This window comes from Microcaecilia unicolor, chromosome 6 (genome assembly GCF_901765095.1).
Source record: "Microcaecilia unicolor chromosome 6, aMicUni1.1, whole genome shotgun sequence".
Lineage (NCBI taxonomy): Eukaryota > Metazoa > Chordata > Amphibia > Gymnophiona > Siphonopidae > Microcaecilia > Microcaecilia unicolor.
In genome coordinates, this window is record NC_044036.1 from 305,279,661 (window position 1) to 305,286,490 (window position 6,830).

Here is a 6,830-nt window from a genome sequence, read left to right on the forward strand (position 1 = left end):
AAGAGAGGCTAAGTGATGGGGACAGGCTAAAAGTGGAACTATAGGGAGAGGGATAGGAAGGGGTAAGAGAACGGAAAGAGGCTATTGCCTAGGAGAGAGAGGTCTGCTGGGAAAGACTGGAAGAAACAGATAGGAGATGTAAGGGGGAGAGAGGATATAAGGGAGAGAGAGGCTGGGTGATAGAGTCATGCACTAGGAGTGGAACTGTGGGGAGAGGAATACTGAGGTCTAGGAAGGGGTGAAGGAGGTTGAAAGGGGCTTCTGACAGAGAGAGAATTCTAGTGTGAGATAGGGGCGTAGCCACGGGTGGGCCTAGGCCCACCCAGTTTGGACTCAGGCCCACCCAGCAATGGAGCACCCTTAACAGCACTGGCAGCAGATCAGCACCTTTATCAGCACAGCAGCGGAGAGAGCAGGCTGAGCTCCCACGATCCTGCATCTATCTCCCTCTGTGACTCTGTCTCAGCGGCAGCGATAGCGATTCGTACGAAATTGAAGGGAGAAGGGATGGAGGCGGGGCCACAAAGACCGTTGCAACCGCGAGACCGGAGCTGCGGGATGATAGTTGCGCGGCGGCGGAAGTGAGAGTTCCTTGTGCCACCGCTATGGAGATCATTACTTTTGCGTTCTGGGAAAGTTTCCTGTCAGTAGTCGCTCTGGTTGACGATCATGAGCCTGAACAGTGCAGCACACTGTGGTGTCGGAGCAGCAGGCCCAGGAGATCTGCCGTGATCGGCTCTGCAGTAAGCCGTCGCCCCCGGTGGTCTTTCTCGTTGAAATGGTATGTACATTTTTTGTACCCGATTAGTAATGAGCTGTAGTGCCGTCATTCACTTTCTCGTGCTAACCTGTAATTGATGAAGTGGCCCATTTATTTTAACATAGTTTTCGTTTTCAGATATAATTATGTTTTGTCGCTAAGATAAAATACTAACTTTGATTTTGAATGTATTATGTATAAAAGTAATACATTTTGATAGCACTTGGATCAAGCAGTCTCATCCTAGTCTGACCTTTGGAAGTACCTTCTTTAAGGATCCTCTTCTATAATATGCCACTTGGGCTGTGTGCATTATGGTCTGCTAAAGTGCTAGTGCTTAGAATTTTCGGGATATGGCATATTGTAAAGTTTTCTTCTCTCCCCTAAGTGGTGCACACACTCAGAGGAATTATCTTCAATATGGAACAGCCTAAAGGTGTAAAGTACTTACAGTTTCATAATGCAATAAAATACAAAAGGGATCTGCAGGGTGTTTTTGTTTTTTTTTTGCAAGTAACATCCTCGCTTTCCCAAGTGGAGTAGTGGGACAGCAGCTTTCTGTCTGTAAAGCAGACCCAATTTTCTGAATACCCTTCATATTTTGTAGATGTCACAAATGTGCTAGGCAAGGATCTAGCCTAACCCACTCCTGGCTTAATGATTATAAATATAAATATTGTGTATCTAGATTGTACGCTCTTTGAGCAGAGACTGTCTTTTTTGCGTATGGTGTACAGCGCTGCGTATGCCTTGTAGCGCTATAGAAATGATAAGTATTTATATTTTGCAGTAGGGCAGGGCAGAGAAAATATTGTGCCCACCCACTTTGGGTTCAGGCCCACCCAAAATTGGCTGTCTGGCTACGCCACTGGTGTGAGAGGCTGGGTAAAGGGAACAGAGCCTAGGAGTGGAGTTGTGAAAATGAGCAGAGAATGCTACAAAGGGGTAAAGGGTATTGAAAGTGTTTATTGGTTATGAGAGAGAATGTTGCCGTAAAAGAACCGGAAGTATCTGAAAGCTCTAAAGGGGAGATAGCCTGAGTGGTGGGGACAGAAACCGTTGGTGGAGCTATGTGAGTGGAGAAGAAACAGGTCGTAAGGGGAAGAGGAGCTCAGAGGGAGTGTGGGCTATGATGGAGAAAGAGAGCTAGAAGAAGGAGACATGATTTGGGAGAGAGGAAGAAGAATAGGCAGAGGGAACACAAGACGCAGAGGAAAGAGGAGCTGAAAGAGATGAAGTGTATCTGTGTGGGATTGGGGAAAAGAGGAGCTGAGAGAAAGGTGAGAGGAAAGAGGTCTTGGTGGAGGAAAGAGAAATGAAGATGAGAAAGGGGTGAGAAGTGGTATAAGAAGATGACGCTAGAAGAAAATGAGATGAGAGAAGGCAGAGAAACAGGCTATGGACAGACAAGCATGTGCAGTACAGAGAAACGAAAGAAATGAGAAGCAAACTGGAAAAGAATTCATAAAAGACAAAGAACATAAAGGCAAACAGGAAGCATAAGAGAAGACCAACATAATAAGCTGAGACTGAGGATATAAGACAAACTATAGAAGCAAAGGTTTGAACATTGTTTAAGTTTAGTAAACTGAGCTGGGTCAAAGGTGAGGAATAGCTGGTATTTTGCCATTCTCCTCCAGTCCTGTGGTCTTCAGGATAAATAAGTTATTTTACTGAAGGGACATGGGGGAGCAGAGGGAGTTTTGGCAGTATATGATGCCATGGTCTGAAAAAGTTTTGTAATGGAGAGGACCAATAGTCAATATTTAAATTGAAAGAGAAATGGAAAGGAGCATCATTTTCCTTTATTAAAAAAATAAATAAATAAATAAATAAATAAATAAAACAATCATCCCGTCTCAGTGTGGGTGGTATAGATAGGTCAGGCTGGACTGGAAGGGATATGACTTTGGTATAGATGGGCTGTGGGTGGAAGGAGGAGGGAGAAGAAGATATGTGAGGTGGAGTAAATTGGTGAGGATGAGTTGGGGTTGGTAAGAAAAAGAGACTGGTAGGACATTTAGAGGAAGATTCTATATATGGTGCCTAAAACATCCCCACCAGGGGCATAGCTGCTATGGGACCATGGGGGCCTGGGCCCTCATAAATTTGGCCCTGGACCCTCCTACTGACACCCCTCTCAACCCCCCCCCCCCCCCCCGCCAACCCGCCGTCACTGTCTCTACCTTTGCTGGCGGGGGGACCCCAACCCCCACCAGCCGAAGTCTTCTTCCTGCGTTTGGTTTCTTCTGAGTCTGACGTCCTGCTGCACGTACAACGTGCAGAACATCAGACTAGAACGAAGCCTTGTGTGGGATTGGGAAGGAGAGGACCTCGGCTTGGCTGGAGGGGGTTGGGTTCCCCAGCCAGCAAAGGTAGGCGACGGCGGGTTGGCAGCGGGAGTGGGGTCAGGAGGGTCGTCAGCAGGGGAATCCAGGGGCAAATCTAAGGGGGCCCAGGCCCCATGGCCCCATACTGGCTACGCCACTGATCAGTTGTGTCCATAGCCCTGCCATATTTTGCTTTCCTTTTTACATACATGGTAGTGTGTGCCGAGTTGAGTCCCAATCATTTTGAAACGTTGGCTACTATGCCAGGAAGCTAGAAACAATGGGGCCCATTTATTAAAGGGTCGGCACATGGCAACAGGCTTGCCACGCACCAATCCGGAACTAGCGCAGGAGCCCGGCGGTAGTTCCCACCCCTAGTGCGCGTCATTTCTGGCGCTATAAATATATCTTCTATTTTTGTAGTGCTGGTGCTCACCTGGTGGTAATTGGGCAGCACCACGTGCTACCCGGTTACCGCTGGGTTAGCGTAGGAGCCCTTACCACCACCTCAATGGGTGGTAGTAAGTGCTCCCCTGAAATGGCCGCATGGCAAGTGGTTCACGTACCACATAGCCATTTCTTTTCCAGGAAAAAAAAAAAAAGACAGCCTTGTGAACTCTGCGGTAAAAGGGAGCCTCAGCGCACATCAAAAACACGGCTGATGCTAGCACAGGCACCCTTTACCACAGCTTAGTAAAAGGACCTCAATCTGCACAGAAAATAAATAACGCTCTAATATTTGCTAAGTATTTTGTGCCTTCCCTTTTAGTTATATCATGTTATAGGTAAACACAGAAGAGGGAGGCAGTCCTGCATCTGAGAGTTTATTTATGCACAAGAAACGGACCTTCTACGGTGTGTATTTCATAACAAGCAGGAGAGCTTAGGACTATGTGTTATATTGGAGAATTTAGCTTTTGTAGAAACAGGTAACAAATCTCCCCAGTGTGTGCTGGAATTGCTGTGGTTATGGAACAGGAACCTGCCTGGATTACAATCATACCATAAGAAGTTAGCAGCCACATGCAAACTGGGAGAGAGAGAGCAGGAGACAGAGAAGAGCAGACATATTTGCTGTGGTAACTGAAAATTACGTAAAGAGAGAACAAATTGTCACTGAGATTTTGAGAAGACCGAGGCTTTTGCCAGCCAGCCTCAGTCTTTCAGTCTGTCAAAGCTAAAATCTGTTGTACATATTTTTAGACTGCATTTCCAAAGGAACAGTAGACCACTATTAAAAAGAAGTTATGTGACTGATGAACATATAATTTTTCAATTCATTCATTTCTAAAAAACTTACTGATAGCATCTGTATAATAGGATGTCAGGCTTGAGAAATAACAGGCCTAAATTAAAAGGATAGACTGCACTGTGAATAAATTCTGAATAGCAATGCTGAATATAGATATTAACTTAAACGCTAAGGGGTGTGCAGCCCAAAAATTTCCATTTTGTTTGGTTTCCTGTGTTGTTTACAGGAATTTAGGTTAAGTTTTGTTCAATTTTTTTCTACTTTTTTTCATTTCAGGGGCAATAAATATTGGAGTCGATATTCAAAGCGATTTAATCAGCCAGAAATGGATCTAGGCCACCTAGAGGAGAACAATCAAATGGCGCCGGCGAAATAGATTGCCTGCAATCGTTTTTGGCGGCGCCGCAAACAGCTGGCCGAACCGTATTATCAAAAAAGTTGGCCGGCCATCTTTTTTCTCGATAATACGGTTTGGCCCAGCCAAATGCCAGAGTTCGCCGGGTTTGAGATGGCCGTTTTTGTTTTTCAGCGATAATGGAAACAAAAAGCGGCCATCTCAACCCCGGCTAAATCCAAGGCATTCATTTTTTGCCGAAAATGGACATGCGGCAAAATGAAAATTGCCGCACGTCCATTTTGGGTCTGAGTCCTTACCGCCAGCCACTGACCTAGCAGTAAAGACTCACGAGGTAACAGGCCTGTAATGACCTACGCACGTCAAATGCCACTTGGTATGTGCCCAATACGCGCATCAGAAAATACAAATTATTTTTTAGATGCACATATCGGACACGCGCCAAAAATGAAATTACCGCAAGAGCCACACAGTAGCCAGGCAGTAACTCCATTTTGGTGCACAATGGGCATGCGTAGACACTTAAGTGGCTTAGTGAAAGGTAGCCAGGTGGTAACTCCTTTTTGGCATGCATTGGGTGCACATAGACGCTTATGCAGCTTAGTAAAAGGGCCCCATACAGAATAAAATTATGTAAAGGGAGGAAAAAGCCTCGACTCCAATTCAAACATTCTTTCTTAGAATAAAGGAATTCTTGCTGTCCTCATCAGCTAAAAAAACCCTTTGAATTGTTTTGAATTGGAGTCTGTTGAGGCTTTTTCCTCCCTTTACATATTTTTATTCGGTAAATTTAATGCTTAGAATTTTGAACTTCTTCTGTACTCATTTGTCAGAGGAATTTATTTTGGATGTTCTATTGTGGATGATTATTCCTCTACGATCCTTTTTGACATTACAATTGTTTTCATTATACACAACGCGGTTTTAGACCTATGCATGGTACTGAATCATTATTACTATAATAACACTGGAAATTAGAAAATACTTCAGTTGCAGTAGACAGACTATTCTCCTTCAATTTGACATTCCTGCAGCATTTGATACACTAGACCATTCTTTGTTGCTCCAGAGGCTTTGGGGTCCTTTTACTAAGGTGCACTGAAAAATGGGCTGCGCTAGTGTAGGTGCGTGTTTTGGGTGTGCACAGATCCATTTTTCAGCGCGCCTGTAAAAAAGGCCTTTTTTTAAATTTTTGCCGAAAATGCACGTGTGGCAAAATAAAAATTGGCATGCATCCATTTTCGGTTTGAGACCTTACCGCCAGCCATTGACTTAGTGGTATGGTCTCTCACGTTAACCATGCAGTAATCGCCTATGTGCGTGAAGTCGGAGTTAAAGCCCGATTTTCGCCATGTGCCTACGCAGCTTAGTAAAAGGGCCTTTTTGTGAAATAGGTGTTATGGGTTGAATGCTAAATTGGTTTGATGAGTTCTTAAGAAAAAGATCTTATAATGTGCGTAAGAAAATTAATATTTCTAATTCCCGGCAAGCCAGAGTCCCCCTAGAGCGCTCCGATTTCAACATTTACCTGAGCCCTTTGGGTCTATTGATGTCCAGAATCTTTCTTATGCAAATGACATGTTTTATTATGTCCAGTCTTAGATAATTTTGAAAATATTGTTCAGCTATTAAAAACTATCCTGGTAGAAAACTGGACAAAATACATTTTTGTTAAATAAAATAACCAGAAGACAAAAATAGCCCGGTTTTTGGATTTTGATAATCTGTCTGAGAAGGAAGTATTATTAGATAGAGGAGTAGTCTTGCCAATTGAAAATAAATCTAGGGTGTAGGGTATAATACTTGATTCTAAACTAGTACCAGAATGGTCCATAAAGATAATACAGTGGCATTATCTGGATAGTGATGGGACACTCAGGGGCCCTTTTTCTAAGGTGCGCTGAAAAATGACCTGCGGTAGTGTAGACGCATGTTTTGGACGCTCGCAGAATCATTTTTCAGCACACCTGTAAAAAATGCCTTTTAAAAATTTTTGCCAAAAATGTACGTGCAGCAAAATGAAAATTGCTGTGCATCCATTTTGGGTCTGAGACCTTACCACCAGCCATTGACCTAGCGGTAAGGTCTCACACGGTAAACAGGCGGTAATGGTCTAATCGCATAAAATGCCAA